Raw genomic sequence first — 16,632 nt, forward strand, 5'->3', positions numbered from 1 at the left:
GGAAGGCTCAGGAAAATTTAGCAAAGTTAGTCACAACTATAGGTGCCAAAGAGAGGATGAGGAGAACAAATTCCCATCAAAGGCAAAGCAAGAATGTGCTTTAAGAAAGAATGGGTTGTCACTGTCACAGATGTTAGAAAGAGATTAGGAAGAGACAAAAAGAACTAAGATGCAGCCAATAGTTTGTCAACAAAGTAGCCACAGCTTGGGACATGAATCAAGATTCAGTAAATTTAAGAAAATTGAAACTATTTTCAGCATATTTTATGATCACAATGCTATGAGATTTGAAATCAATTATAAGAAAAAAACTGTTAAAAAAAAACCCACAAACGCATGTAACAATATGCTACTAAACAATGAATGGATCACTGAGGAAATCAAAACTCACCTAGAGGATGAAAACACAATGATCCAAAATCTATGGGATGCAGCAAAAACAGTTCTAAGAGGGAATTTTGTAGCAATACAAGCTTACCTCAGGAAACAAGAAAAATATCAAATAAACAATATAAAACGTACACCTAAAGCAATTAGAGAAAGATAAACAAACAAAACCCCAAGTTGGTAGAAGAAAAGAAATCATAAAGATGAGAGTGAAAATAAATGAAATAGAGGAGTTCCCATTGCAGTGCAACAGAAGCAAATCTGACTAGGAACCATGAGGTTATGGGTTCGATCCCTGATCTCGCTCAGTGGGTCAAGGATCTGGCATTGCCATGAGCTGTGGTGTAGGCCACAGATGCACCTCAGATCTGGCTTTGCTGTGGCTGTGGCATAGGACGGTGGCTATAGCTCTGATTGGACCCCTAGCCTGGGAACCTCCATATGCTGCAGGTGCGGCTTTAAAAAGACAAAAAATAAAAATAAAAATAGTAAAATAATAAATGAAATAGAGACGAAGAAAACAATAGTAAAGATCAATGAAGATAAAAGGAGGTTCTTTGAAAAGATGAACAGAATTGATAAACATTTTCCAGCCTCATCAAGAGAAAAAAGGGAGATGGCTCAAACTGACAAAATCCAAAATGAAAAAGGAGAAATTTCAATTGACACTACAGAATCATGAGACTACTACAAACAACTGTATGCCAATAAAATGCACAACCTAGAAGAAATGGACAAACTTATAAAGTTATTAACTTTTATTATATTATATTATAAACTTATTAACTTATAAAGTTACAACAGTCCCAAGCTGAATGAGGAAGAAATAGAAAATATGAAGGACCAATCAGAAGTATTGAAATTGAAACACTGATTTTAAAAGTTTCAAAAAACAAAAGACCAGGACCAGATGGCTTCACAGTCGAATTCTGTCAAATATTTAGAGACAAGTTAACACTTATCCTTCTGAAACTCTTCCAAAGAATTCCAGAGGAAGGAACACTCCCAAGATCACTCTATGAGGTCACCATCACCCTGATACCAAAACAAGACAGATACCATTAAAAAAGAAAATTATAGGCCTGTATCACTGATGAACATAGATGCAAAAATCCTCAACCAAATATTATCAAATTGAATACAAATATATATTAAAAGGATCATACAAAATGACCAAGTGGGATTTATCACAGGGATGCAAATCAATCAGTGTAATACACCACATTAACAAACTGAAGAGTAAAATCCACATGATTATCTCAACAGATGCAGAAAAAGCTTTTGACAAAATTCAGCATCCATTTATGATTTAAAAAAACACTTCTAGAAATTGAAAAAAGAGGGAATCTACCTCAACATAGTAAAGCTCATGTATGACAACCCACAGCTAACATCATCCTCTATGGTGAAAAGCTAAAAGCATTTCCTCTAAGATCAGGAAGGAGAAAAGAACATCCACTCACCGTTTTTCTTCACCGTAGTTTTGAAAGTCCTAGTCATAGCAATCGGAGAAGAAACATAAATAAATAAAAGGAATCCAAACTGGAAAGAACAAAACTATCACTGTTTGTAGATGTCATGATGCTATATATAGAAAACCTTAAAGATGCTACCAGAAAACTGCTAGAGCTCATCAGTGAATTTGGTAAAGTTGCAGGATATAAAATTAATAACAGAAATGGATTGCATTTCTATATAGTAACAATGAAATATCAGAAAGAGAAATTAAGGAAACAAGTCCATTTACCATACCATCAAAAAAGGTTAAAACACCTAGGAATAAACCTATCTAAGAAAGCGAAAGACCAGGGCTGTGAAAACTATAAGGTGATGTTGAAAGAAATCGAAGATGACACAAACGAATGGAAAGATACATCATCTTCTTGGATTGGAAGAATCAGTATTGTCAAAATGACTATACTACCCAAGGCAATCTATGGACTCAATGCAATCCGTATCAATTTACCAATGGCATTTTTCACAGAACTAGAACAAAAAAAAAATAGTTTGTGTGGAAACACGAAAGACCCTGAATAGCTCAAGCAATCCTAAGAACAAAAAACAGAGCTAGAGGAATCAGGCTCCCTGGCTTCAAACTACAAATCTACAATCGTCAAAACAGTATGATACTGGAGAAAAAACAGAACTATAGATCAACACAACAGGACTGAAAGCCCAGAAATAAGCTCATGCCCTATGATCAACTAATCTATCACAAAGGAGACAAGAATATACAATGAAAAAAAGACAGTCCCTTCAGTAAGTGGTGCTAGGAAAACTGGATGGCTATGTATAAAAGAATGAAATTAGAACATTCTCTAAAACCATACACAAAAATAAAATCAAAATGGATTAAGACTTAAAAGTAAGACTGGACACTAAAAAACCCTTGGAGGGGAGTTCCTGTCGTGGCGCAGTGGTTAACGAATCCGACTAGGAACCATGAGGTTGAGGGTTCGATCCCTGCCCTTGCTCAGTGGGTTGGGGATGCGGCATTGCCGTGAGCTGTGGTGTAGGTTGCAGACGCGGCTCGGATCCCGCGTTGCTGTGGCTCTGGCGTAGGCCAGTGGCTACAGCTCCGATTTGGCCCCTAGACTGGGAACCTCCATATGCCGTGGGAGCGGCCCAAGAAATAGCAAAAAAGACAAAAAAAATTAAAATCCTTGGAGGAAAACACAGGCAGAACACTTTGACAAAAACCACAGAAATATCTTTCATGATCCACCTCTCAGAGTAATGATAATAAAAACAAAAAATTTAAAAATGGTCCCTAATTAAACTTAAAATCTTTTGTGCAGCAAAGGAAACCATAAACAGAACAAAAAATGGGAGAAAATATTTGCAAATGAAGCAACCGACAATGGATTAATCTCCAAAATACACAAACAGCTCATGCAGCTCTATATCAAAAAAAAAACCCAATAAAAAAATTGACAGAAGATCTAAATAGACATTTCAACAAAGAAGATATTCAGATGGCCGATAAGCACAAGAAAAGGTGCTCAACATCACTAATTATTAGAGAAGTGCAAATCAAAACTCTAATGAGGTATCACCTCGTGCTGGTTAGGACGTCCATCATCGAAAAGATTATTGTCGATACATACTGGAGATGGAGCGGATAAAGGGGAACCCTCCTACCCTGTTGGTGGGAATGTACACTGGTATAACCACTGTGAAGAATATTATGGAGGTTCCTTAAAAAACTAAAAGTAGAACTACCACATAACCCTGCAATCCCACGCTTGGGCATATATCTGGAAAAAAAAATTAGTTTGAAAAGATACATGCACCCTAGAGTTCCCGTCGTGGCACAGTGGTTAACGAATCCGACTAGGAACCATGAGGTTGTAGGTTCAATCCCTGGCCTTGCTCAGTGGATTAAGGATTGGGCATTGCCATGAGCTGTGGTGTAGGTCACAGATACGACTCGGATCCCGGGTTGCTATGGCTCTGGTGTAGGCCAGTGGCTACAGCTCCAATTTGACCCCCTGCCTGGGAACCTCCACATGCTGTGGGAGCGGCCCAAGAAATGGCAAAAAGACAATATATATATATATATATATATATATATATATATATATATATATATATATATATATATACATGCACCCCAATGTTCATAGCAGCATTATTTAAAATAGCCAAGACATAGAAGCAACCTAAATGTCCATCTACAGAGGACTGGGTAAAGATGTGATGCATACATACAATGAAATATTACTCAGCCATAAAAAGAATGAAATAATACTATTTGTGGCAACAGGGATGGATCTGGAGATTGTCATACTAAGAGAAGTAAGAAAAGAAAGACAATTAACATATGCTATCACTTACATGTGAAATCTAATTTTTTTAATTAAAATGATATAAATGAACTCATTTACAAAACAGAATAGACTCACAGATTTTAAAAACAAATAGACTTTGAAAACAAACTTATGGTTACCAAAGGGGAAATGAGGGGGGTAAATTAAAAGTTTGGGATTAACATATACACATTACTATATATAAAATAGATAACCAACAAGGACTTACTTTATAGCACAGGGGACTCTACTCAATATTCTTAATAATCTACATGGAAAAAGTATCTGAAAAAGAATGAATATATGTATAACTGAATCACTTTGCTGAACACCTGAAAGTAACACAGCATTGTGAGAAAAATTATATGCTTGATAAGAGAAAAGTCAAAGACAAATATCAGTGATATCACTTATATGTGGAATCTTAAAAAAGTGGTACAAGTTAACCTATTTACAAAACAGAAAGAGACTCACAGACATAGAAAACAATCTTATGCTTACCAAATGGGATAAGAGAGGGAGGGATAAATTGGGAATTTGAAATTAACAGATACACACTGCTACACATAAAATAGATAAACAGGAGTTCCCGTCGTGGCTCAGTGGTTAACGAATCCAACTAGGAACCATGAGGTTGCGGGTTCTATCCCTGGCCTTGCTCAGTGGGTTAAGTATCCGGTGTTGCAGTGAGTTGTGATGTAGGTCAAAGACGCGGCTGAGATACCAGGTTGCTGAGGCTGTGGTGTAGACCAGCGTCTACTGCTCTGATAAGACCCCTAGCCTGGGAACCTCCATATGCCATGGGTATGGCCCTAGAAAAGATAAAAATAAAATAAAATAAAATAGATAAACAACAAGGACCTACTGTATAGCATAGGGAACTATATTCAATATCCTATAATAGAAAAAATCTGAAAAAGAGGATATACGTTTCTGTGTGTATATGTATAACTGAATCACTTTGCTATACACCCGAATCTTTGTAAATCAACTATACTTTAAATTTTTTGAAAATTATATGCTTGGTTTTCCTTTAAGGGGAGAATATTTTGGATTTGCTTTTGTCAGCTTCAGATGAAGAACCTACACCTTTGCATTAATACCTTTTTTAATTAATTTTTTTTCTTAATAATGATCTTTATTTTTTCCATTATAGCTGATTTACAGTGTTTTGTCAATTTTCTACTGTACAGAAAGGTTACCCAGTCATGCATACATGTATACATTTTTTTTCTCACATTATCATGCTCCATCATAAGTGACTAGATATAGTTCCCAGGGCTATACAGCAGGATCCCATTGCTTATCCATTCCAAAGGCAATAGTTTGCATCTATTAGCCCCAAATTCCACTAATATCTTAACCAAAAGAATAAAACATTTTGATACCTCAGCTACTGAATCCAGGAAGCTGGGGGTTGCTGAGGAATAATCCAGACAGAACTCTCAGAGGATAAGGAACTAGTATCTTGCAGGCTCTGGTTTCTTTCAAGGGATTAAATCATAAATGTCCCCCAGGTAATCAGGCTGACCTTAATAAAAGTTCTCAGTAAAGAAATGAGGAGGACATTTGGACTCAAAAACCTCTGGTCCACATATCAGGAATGTGGCAGGAATAAGTGAGGACAAAATTGGTTCCAAACTGTGGTTTATTTTTAAATCCAGTAAAATACAGAACATGGGTCATTTGCAAATTCCAGTAAAAACAATTCAAACGTGAAGCTCCTGGGACTTTGGTATATGTATTTTTTTTAATTCTCTTTTTCCCCTTTTATATCATGTATGAGATGCCTGAAAGTAGGTTTTTTGGGGGGCTTTTTTGTTTTCTGTTTTGTGTTTTTACACTCAGTAAATGTATTTGTTTACATTTAGGATTCAACAACACATTACAGGCATCCAAGACTTAGGAGATAATAAGGTTCTCCTTTCTTAAATCAATACAGGTGAAGTTTGAAAACATCGTTTAGCTACTGGGGAACATTTGAGTTCTTGATAAATCTCATCAAGAGGCAATTTTGAAACAGAAAGAAAATAATCCATTTTCATTGTTTATAACTCACACATTAATATAAATCAGGAATCACCCTCTCCATTTCTCCTCTTGGCTTCACTGCCTCTCAGCATCTCACCTGCCCAAAGGCCCAGGAGGACCGAAGACAATCATCAGGGAAAGGACCCAGCAAGCCACAGCTCTTCTGGCTTTACCAATGTAGGGTTACTCCACTAGTGAAATGTATAACCTGACCTCTCCCTTCCCCCGCTGTCTTCCTCAGTCCCCTCTGCTGATTTCCTCCATGGGAATCTCCTCCCCAATGATATCAGAAGCATCGTGGCACTTATGATGGGATAGCCCTGGGCTCCTAACTCCAATATTGAAAAACTCTGTGGATGTGAGCCAATTATCCAACATCTGAGCCTCAACTTTCTTGTCTACAAAATGGACTTACAGTACCCACCACATAGGGTTCCTATGAAGCTAAAACAAGATCACATATGGGAATCCCCTGGCATAAGGGGTGTTCTGTGAACCTATGTGCCCTTCTTTCTTTCCTCCTCAGTTTACTTACAAACTTACACTAAATGTACATGCAAAGATTAATTTGAAAAGAGCTTAAAGTGGTTCTAGGCTTCCAAGGAATATGTAATGAGTTACAGAATGTTAGCAAATATTCAATGGATAGGAAAAATGCTCAAGAGGAGAATGAAGAGGATCCCATGGGGGAATGAAGAGAAACATAAACTTCCAATCTGGAAAGGCACAAAGAGAGATGAGTTTTGATGGTACCAAATCTACAAAGGCTGAACATAGAGTGAAGAGAAGGACATTGCATTAGGTCCAGATATACTGGAAAATTCCCTGCCCTACTGGGATTTCTCTTCTTCTGCAAGTGAAGATAACTATGCCTAGCTCAAAAGACTGGAGGGGATTAACTGTGGATAATGTGTATTAAAAACTCAACACAATACTTGCGTATTTGCTTTCTATGACTGTTGTAACAAATTACCACAAACTTAGTGCCTTAAAAAAAACGTAAAACTATTATCTTATGATTCTGGAGATCAAAGTCCAAAATGGGTCTCACTGGGCTAAAATCAAGGTGACATCCGGGCTGCATTCCCTCTAGAGGTTCAGGGGAAGAATCTGCTTCCTTACCTTTCTCAAACTCTGGAGGCAGCCTGCAGCCCTTGGCTGGCGGTCCCTCCCTCCATAGGGGAATGGAGCCAATAGGGGAGCATCCTCCAATCTCCCTCTGACTCTGCTCTTCCCATTTCTTTAAGCATGCTTGTGAGATTACATTGTAATCCACTTGACTAATCCAGGAAAATCTCCCCACCTCAAAATCTCTAAATTAATCACATCCACAAAGTCCATTTTTCCAGGCAAAGTGACAAGTTTACAGGCTCTGGGCATTAGGATGTGTACATCTCTTGGGCCCATTATTTTGCCAACCACAGTGTGGTGTGTAGTATGTCCCCAACACATAGGAGTTGCCATGGCAAGGAGAGGGAAGAGGCAGCAGAAGCAGGAGGAGGGGGCCTGATGAAACTTGTTGCCTTAGTATTGAAAACTGGTTCCAAAGTGTGTCCCAATAAATCTATAAATGATGCATCCAAAAGGTCTGTGAAGGATTACTAGGGATATTTGTAGAATATCATCAATTTTAAAGGCTGGCATGGGAGTTCCCATTGGGGCACAGTGGAAACAAATCAGACTAGTATCCATGAGGATGCAGGTTAGATCCCTGGCCTCACTCTGGGTTAAGCATCTGGCATTGCTGTGGACTGTGGTATAGGTTACAGATGTGCCTCAGATCCCACATTGCTGTGGCTGTGGTGTAGGCTGGCAGCTATTGCTCCAATTGGACCCCTAGCCAGGGAACTTCCATATGCCATAAGAGTGGGCCTAAGATGAAAAAAATAAAAGAAATCCTAGAAGAACTCAACATGGGAGGTTGCAGGATTGGGGAGTAAAGGGAAGAGCCTAAAGTTCTAGTTTTGTTTGAGGTGTGAAAGAGAACTAGATTAGTTAATTACAAATAATTAATTTGGAATTAATATTTCAAATATGAGTTAAACTAACAATGGGAAAATGGGCATAACTCTAGAGATGAAATTTTATTAAATAAAAGCAATTAATACTATATTAAAAGTTTTCCAATCTCAAGCGCATAATTTTTCCATAAAAACATGAATTAATCAAAATTGATCTAAGAAGAGAGAAAATGTGAGATGAAAACCCTTTTAAACATTTAATAGTTAGTTAAAGCCTGAGCCATTAAAAAAAAATCCACAAAGACAAAACACTTTTATAGGGATTTCTATTCCTTTAAGAAAGTGATTATCCTTAAATTACACATCTGAAAGTACACAATAGTAAAGAGATTCCAGCCCATTCTACACAGCTAACATCACTTTGATTCCAAAACCAGACAACAAGATTAGCACAAGACCAAAAAAAAAAAAAAGTGAAGACATGGGTCAAAGTAATCTACAACTACATGAACACAGATGTAAAATACTAAAAAACATGTAGCAAATAAAATTCAGTAATATATTATTTTTAACCATTTACCTAGAAATGCAAAAGTGCATCAATATTAGGAAATTTATAATGTGGTAACTACATCAACATATACAAAGACAAAGCATTATGTTCACCTCTGCTCATCAAATTCATTTAAAAAATTCTACACCCTTACCAGATGTAAAAAAAAAAAAAAAAAAAAAAAAAAAAAAACTCAAATTACACTAAGAAAATATATAAAACCATGCAGCCCAGGGAAAAAACTCACAGAAAATATCATACTTAATAATGAGCAATTAGGAGTTCCCACATGACCTAGCAGTTAAAATCCTACGTTATCACTGCTGTGTCTCAAGTTCAATCCCTGGACCAGGAACTTCCATTTGTCATGGGTGTGGCCAAAAACAATGAAAGATTAGAAAGTTTCTATTAAAGTCAAGAACAAGACATCCATCACAGCCATCCATCCGTCATTGTTCCATATTATAGGTCCTATTTTAAATGAGAGAGAAATAAAAGAAATGAAAGGTAGAAATATGGACCAAAGAATAAAATTTTCCTACGTGTAGACAAATTGTTATCCCAAGAGAATTGACAGAAACACTACTAAAAATAATATCAGATTTGAATCAATAGCTTTCTTGTATATAAGCAATAACAAATTGAAAGCCTCTGATATTTTCTTCCAATACTTTTATAGTTTAGCTTTTCTATTTAGTTATTTAAGCCATATGTAATTCATCCTAGCATAAGGTATAAAGTAAACCTCTAACTCAAACTTATAATATGTTTTAGAAATTAAAATAGCAACAAACATAAACACAATAGACCTAGAAATAAGCCTAATGAAAAATATATAGAAAGTATTTTTTTTAAAAAAAGACAAAAATGGTTTTGCCCCCTAGGTGTATATTGGAATCATGACAAAACTAATTAAATCAAAGTTTGTAGGGGTGAGACCCGGGATTAAAATTCTCTATTACATTACATTACATTACATTACATTACATTACATTGTCTGTGTAATGATGGTTTTCTAATAAGGTAAATGCAGTCATTATGGATGGGAAATTAAAAGTTGTAAAAATGTCAGTTCTCCCCAAAATTAACCTAGAAATTCAACGCAAACTGAATCAATGTTCAACAGAATTTTTTTTGGAACTGGCAAGTTGATTTCAAAGTTCATCATAAAGAGAAAATATAAGAGCTTTGCTTTGAAAAGATTAAAGGGAACTACTATTAAATATCAAAACATACTTCAAATCTGAGTTAATGAAAAGAGTGTGTTATTGGCACAAGAATATAAATATAAATAAATAAAACAACAAAGTCCAGAAGAGTCCCAGATATACTACATTTTTTATAAAGCTTCAGTTCAATAGGGAAAAGATGGATAAACAAATAGATGGTGTTGGGACAAGTAGATATTTATTAAGAAAAATCAAGCTACACTTTCCTTCTTTATAAACACTTCAAAACAAAGTCCAGATGAATGGAGAGCTAAACATTAAAAGAAAAAACTATAAATATTAGAAGAAAATATAGAGAATTTATTACATTGGAGCAAGTCATTCCTAACCAAGACAACCAGAATCTTCAAAAACAAAAATTGGAAAATCTGCTCTCATGAACATTTAATGCCTTCATAAGAAAGGACTCCGTGGAGTTTCTGTTTTGGATCAGTGGGTAAAGAACCCAACATAGCATCCATGAGAATGCAGGTTCCAGTGGATTAAGGATCTGGCATTGCTGCAAGTTGTGGCATTAGTCATAGATTCACTTTGTATCCGACATTGCTGTCAGCTGTGGCTTAGGCCTCAGCTGCAACTATGATTCAACCCCTAGCCCAGGAACTTCCATATGCTGCAGATATGGCCATAAAAATAAAAATAAATAAATAAATTTTAAAAAAAGAAAAGACTCCTTAAAACAACAAGGAATACTATATGGCACAGGAAACTATATTCAATATCTTGTAATAACCTATAATGGAAAAGAATCTGAAAAAGTATACATTTGTGTGTGTGTGCATACACACACATATATATATAAAATCTCACTATGCCATTAACCTGAAACTAACACAACACTCTAAATAAACTATACTTCAAATAAATAAAAAACTTAAAATAATTTTTAAAAATTTTAAAGACTACTTAAACTAAATTAAAATATAAGAAACAGTCTTGGAGAAAATCTTTGTAAAAGTTAATAAGGGTAAGATTGAGAATATTTAGAGAACTCATGCAAATCCATAAGAAAGAGGTTTTTTTTAAAAAAGGAAAGGAAGAAAAGACATAAACAAGAAATTTAAAAAAAATACATGTACAAGGATCCAAAAGAAAATGAAATGCTCCGATAATCTGAAAACTTCAATTTAAAGCAAGAACACTTTATTTTCCCATCAGCAGACCAAAAACAACAGACTGATAAAAGCAATATTTATAAGGATAAGGTAGGGGAGATATTGGCCCTTTCATACATTCTTGGTAAAAGTACAAACTGATAACGCTTTTCTGGTAATAATTTTCAAAAGCACAATCATACATTCGATGCAACAATTCCTAAGGAAACACTCACATATGTGCTACACATATAAAGATATCTGATACAGTATTGCATGCAACAGAAAAAAAAAAAAAAGAAACACCTATGGGGCAGTTTAGTGATCAAATTAAAATAGTGGGCTTGTATACAGGATAGACAAAGATATGAAAAAAGCAGTAGAAAAAAGTCATAGAATATTTACAGAGCATTATCACTTTTTAAGATTTTTATTTTCTGTATTATATTGATTTACAATGTTCTGTCAATTTCTGCTGTACAGCAAAGTGACCCTGTCATATTTATATACACACGCATTCTTTTTCTCACATTGTCCTCCAACTCGTTGCATCACAAGTGACTAGATAAAATTCCCTATGCTATATAGCAGGATCTCATTGCTTATCCACTCCAAATGCAATAGTTTGCATCTACAATCCCCAAACTCCCAGTCCATCCCACTCCCTCCCCCTCCACCTTGGCAGTCACGAGTCTGTTCTCCAAGTCCATGAGTTTGTTTCTTTTCTGTAGATAGGTTGTTTGTGCTGTATATTAGATTCCAGATGTAAGTGATACATATGGCCTTTGTCTTTCTCTTTCTGACTTACTACTACATTTAGTATGAGAGTCTCTAGTGCATTATCACATTTTTTATTAAAACATATGTATATCTATGCAGGTAGAAAATCTACAAAGAACTGGAAACGTGGTTGTATTCCTTCACCTTAGCTATCAGAGCACATCACATCACATCCAATTGTATTGGTTTTCCTGTCTCCTCTCCAAGCTATCACTTTCTTGCACTGTGTTTTATTTATCTTTCTCTCCTCAGAAAGCACTCTGTAGGTATCTCTTAAACGGCTGCATGGCTCTCTAACCTCAGCCTTGTCCTACTCAGCATTTTGGTGGTTAAAAGGATGACACAATCCAATATTGTTCAGTTTCAATCCCAAAATTGCCATTTACTACTTGTATGACTTTGGGCATGTTTCTAAATCATTGAGCCCCAATTTTCTTCTCTATCAGGATGTCATGGCATTGTTAGAAGGAAAATAAAGAGAATATATAAAAGTCAGCAGTGCACTCTTCTAAATGCTGTAAAACAAGTCACTCCAATAGCCACTTAAAACAACAACAGTTTGGAGTTCCCATGGTGGCCCACAGAAAACAAATCTGACTAGCATCCATGAGGACGCAGGTTCAATCCCTGGCCTTTCTCAGTGTATTGGGAATCTGGTGCTGCTGTGAGCAGTGGTGTAGGTCACAGACACACTCGGATCATTCATTGCTGTGGCTGTGGTTAGACTGGCAGCTGTAGCTCCAATTTGACCCATGGTCATATGTTACAGGTGAAGCCCTAAAAATAAAATAAAATAAAATAAAATAAAATAAAATAAAATAAAATAAAATAAAATAAAAGCAGTTTACTGAGCACATGAATCTGATCTTGAACAGGGTTCAGTTTGGACAGCTTCTCTCTGCTCCACCTGGAATAAGCTGGATCAGCTCTACTGGAGCTAAACTGTCACTTCCAAGGTGGCTTTCTTGCTTGGCTGGCAATTGTCCTGGCTGTTGGTTCCTCTCCCATGAAAGTCTGTCCATAAGCAGCTTGAGCTTCCTCTCAACATGGTGGCTGGATTCCAAGAATAACCATCTCAAGAGATAGGAGGTAAAAGCTCCCAGTTTCTTCTGGTCTATGCATAAAAACTAGTAGTGTCACTTCCTTATATTCTATTGGTTAAGTAATTAACGGATTCCAGATTCAATCTACCTCTGGCGCATATTACATGCAAAATACACTCACACCCAAGAAGAGTGAGTCTCACCCCTGTAAGTCATGACCAAGTATAAAAGAAGCTCCTTGAGTGTGGCTCTTCTTAAAGAACTCATTGAGGTCTGTTCATCACCATTCAAGTACCACGAACAATAGTTATCTTCATCCCTACATACAGACACATACTCCACAACGATGGTATAAAAACAGAATAATCAAGGGAGTTCCCAACATGGCTCAGCGGTAACAAACCCAACTAGTATCCATGAGGACACAGGTTCAATCCCTGGCCTCACTCAGTGGGTTAAGGATCTGGTGTTGCCACGAGCTTCAGCACAATTTGCAAATCCGACTCAGATCTGGCATTGCCGTGGCTGTGGCCTAGGTCAGCAGCTGTAACTCCAATTAGACCCCTTGCACTTCCCTATGTCACAGGTGTGGCTGTAAAAAAGAAAGAAAAAAAAGGAGGAAAATTAATCTGGTCCAAAGCAGTTCTTCATTCCAGCTGCATAGATGGTGTAAGTTTCTTGCTAGGGCCTAGGACTCCCCAGCAGCTCTTGGCTGTACCCTCTGGGCTCTTGTTTCTTCCTCTGAGCACCCTTCTTTTTCTGCAGAATATTTAGTTAATGATTAAGTAGCCTTCTTAACCTATTCCTGCCGTGGAAGTGGGAACTCTATTTCTGTCACTTCATTCCAATCTGGTGATGCTTCCCATCAATAAGCATTTATAGTCAATAAATAGAGGCTATTACCATTACCATTATGAATAGCATGAGTAAAGATATAAAGATGCCCTACCAAAGAGGCAATACTTACCAGTACTTTCACAGGACAGAAGTAAGTAGGTAAGCCCAACAAGATGAAATTTAGTAAAGGTAAATAAAACTCCTGCATTTAGACTTTAAAAATCAATTTCATAATTACAGGATGGGGAAGCTTTGGTTTGCTGGCATGCCTGTTTCCCCCACTAAGCTATAAGCTTTTTCTGGGAGAAAATTGAGGGGATTTAGTTGACAGCAGGCTCACCATGAAACAAAAGCATGAAGAGACACACACTCTAAGCAGCATCCTGACAATGTAGCTTATGATCAGGATGGTGAGGGAAGTAAAACCACATCATAGGAGTAACTTTTGAGAAAATGAGTGACTTCGTCTAGAGAAGAAAAAGCCTCAAGGAAGTGATATAAACTTAGGGGAAGGTTATCAACTTCATATGTCTGAAAGGCTGTCACATAAAGAAAGAGATGGATTTGGCTCCAGAGGACAAAATTAACATGGGTGGATGGTGGCACCAGGAAAGCTGACTTCCATCAGGGCAAGAAACACCACAGCCATTGCTCTCAATCTCAGTTGTTTATCAGCATCATGTGAAGAGTTTCATAGAATTCTGATGCCAGCATCCTCCCCAGAACACTTCTGTTAGAGTCACTGAGAGTGGGCTCCTGGCAGTAAAGATTTGATAAAATTTACCAGGTCACATGGTCCTGCCATGATGGTGTATGTTGCATTGGCCTAACTGAGTGAGCAGACACACAAGGAACTGATATACCCATCACTGTAGGGGGTTCAAACCATAGTCAGTACTGTGTCTACAGAGAGGTTCTACACCAAGGGAGAGAGCAAATGAGATGTACGCTCTCCAGGACCCACACGTTCAAGGGTGAAGAATGAATCCATCCCATCAGACAACAGAGGGCTCAGAGATTCCTCATTACTGAGGGAGCTGTGCCCACATGTTCATTTTTTTCCTCTCCAGACTTCTGGGACAGACAGGGATCTCTTCCTCTTGACAATGAGGGTCTCTCGGAGCAGAATCCCTTGCCCAAATGGACAGTATGAGTCAGGGAATAGCCTCTTTGGAATGGTTAAGAAAAAAAGAAAGTTTAGAGAAGAGAGAGGAAAAGTCATAAGCCTATGACTGTGGTATTTGAATTCTATGACTTTATTCCCACAGTGGCTCTCTTATCTACCTAACTCCTCTTTTTTAGAGAAAAAACTAAGGTAATTCTTTAGGTACTGTTGATGGAAGTGTAAATGATTCAACACCTTTGGAAAACTATTTGTATTTAAGAAGGTTTAACTGTATATAGTACCTGTGATCCAGGAATTCCACTTCTCCAGGAACACTGGAGAAAGGATAAACAAATTATCCCTGGATGACAAATGTTCAGTCCTAAAAGTCAGCCAGTGAGAAACTCTCCTGAAAGTCAGCCCATCAGAGAGGGCCCCATGCTTCTATATGCAGCCAATCAGCAAGTGCTTGTTCTGTTCTGAATGTGGACAGTTGTCAAACCTCCTCAACTTCTAACCTTGGAGCCCCCCAACTCAACTCCAGTTCTTTATTTTGTTAGCCATGCCCATGGCACATGGAGGTTCCCAGGCCAGGGATTAAACACAAACCACAGCTGTATCCAGAGCCACAGCAGTGACAATGCCAGATCCTTAACCCACTGAGCCACAAGGGAACTCCCCAACTCCAGCTCTTTACATCAAGCTGAACTCTTTTTTTTTAATTACATTCCTTTCAATGTGGATAGCGCGTGTTGCCCACCATTAGCTGTTGATAAGGCAAAATCCTCATGATGTATTTCGTTCTTATAAGTCAGAATCTGAGCCTCAAATACCTAATTCTCTGCCCCTTTCTGAGCTCTCCAATTCCATTTCTAGACTTTTCTATTAATGAAGTGCACTCGTGTATTAACATTCCAGCTGTGTTACCAGTAGACTGGAATAAGAAATAACCATTAAAAATGTAAAAAAAAAAAAGAAATAACCATTTTGATTACATTTTTGCCAAAGTTGTATTTCACAAACGAAATCTTTCCTTATTTCCTTATACCTTCCATATGAGAGAAGACACCACTGCAGCCCTATATTCCACACACCAAGGGCGGGTATCTAGCATATATCAGGTGAATATCTTGTGTTTGCACATGAACTTGTTTAATTGTTTTCCTACTGTCAAATATGGGTCTCCCTCACAATGGGCATTGACTAAGATGGATGGCCAAGCAGAGAAATCTTCTTATTAATTTGAATACATATTAAAGAAGGAAGATTGTTATAAATCACAGCACTGTCTTCTGAAGGCCAAGTGCACATTATAAAACTTTCCCGGTTCATTTCAAGCAACTGTTCGACTCATCAATGCTTTATTTGTGAAAGCAAATGCTTGCCCTTACAAAACAGCTATTCAAACATCAATGACTCAGAATTCTGGGACTTTCCTTCTAGTCTGGGAATTATGTTTATGATACAAATGCTGAGTTAATGAAAGCCTGCCTTCCACACGTCAGAGACTTTTGCGATCTTGAAGAAAAAAAAGAAAAAGACTGCACTAGCTGTTCTTTTGCTGTGTAAAGGACATTTGTGAACTTTCATTGTACTTGAAAATAACCAACCAGAGAATTTTTAGAGCAGTGAAACTACTCTGTATCCACTATAATGGGGATACATGTCATTATAAACTGGTCCAAGGCCACAGAATGTCCAGCACCAAGAGCGAACCCTAACATAAACCATGGATGCTACATGATGATGACGTGTCATGTAGGTTCATCAACTGTAACGAGTGCATCGCTCTGCTGGTGGGTG

General features: G+C 37.2%; 1 long non-coding RNA gene across 1 annotated transcript in view; it reads right to left on the reverse strand.

The window, feature by feature from the left end:
• The window catches only part of LOC125113692 (uncharacterized), a 48,602-nt gene that overhangs the window by 713 nt on the left and 31,257 nt on the right, over positions 1-16,632 (reverse strand). The gene's annotated exons all lie outside the window — the stretch shown is intronic.

This window comes from Phacochoerus africanus, chromosome 1, assembly GCF_016906955.1.
Source record: "Phacochoerus africanus isolate WHEZ1 chromosome 1, ROS_Pafr_v1, whole genome shotgun sequence".
NCBI lineage: Eukaryota > Metazoa > Chordata > Mammalia > Artiodactyla > Suidae > Phacochoerus > Phacochoerus africanus.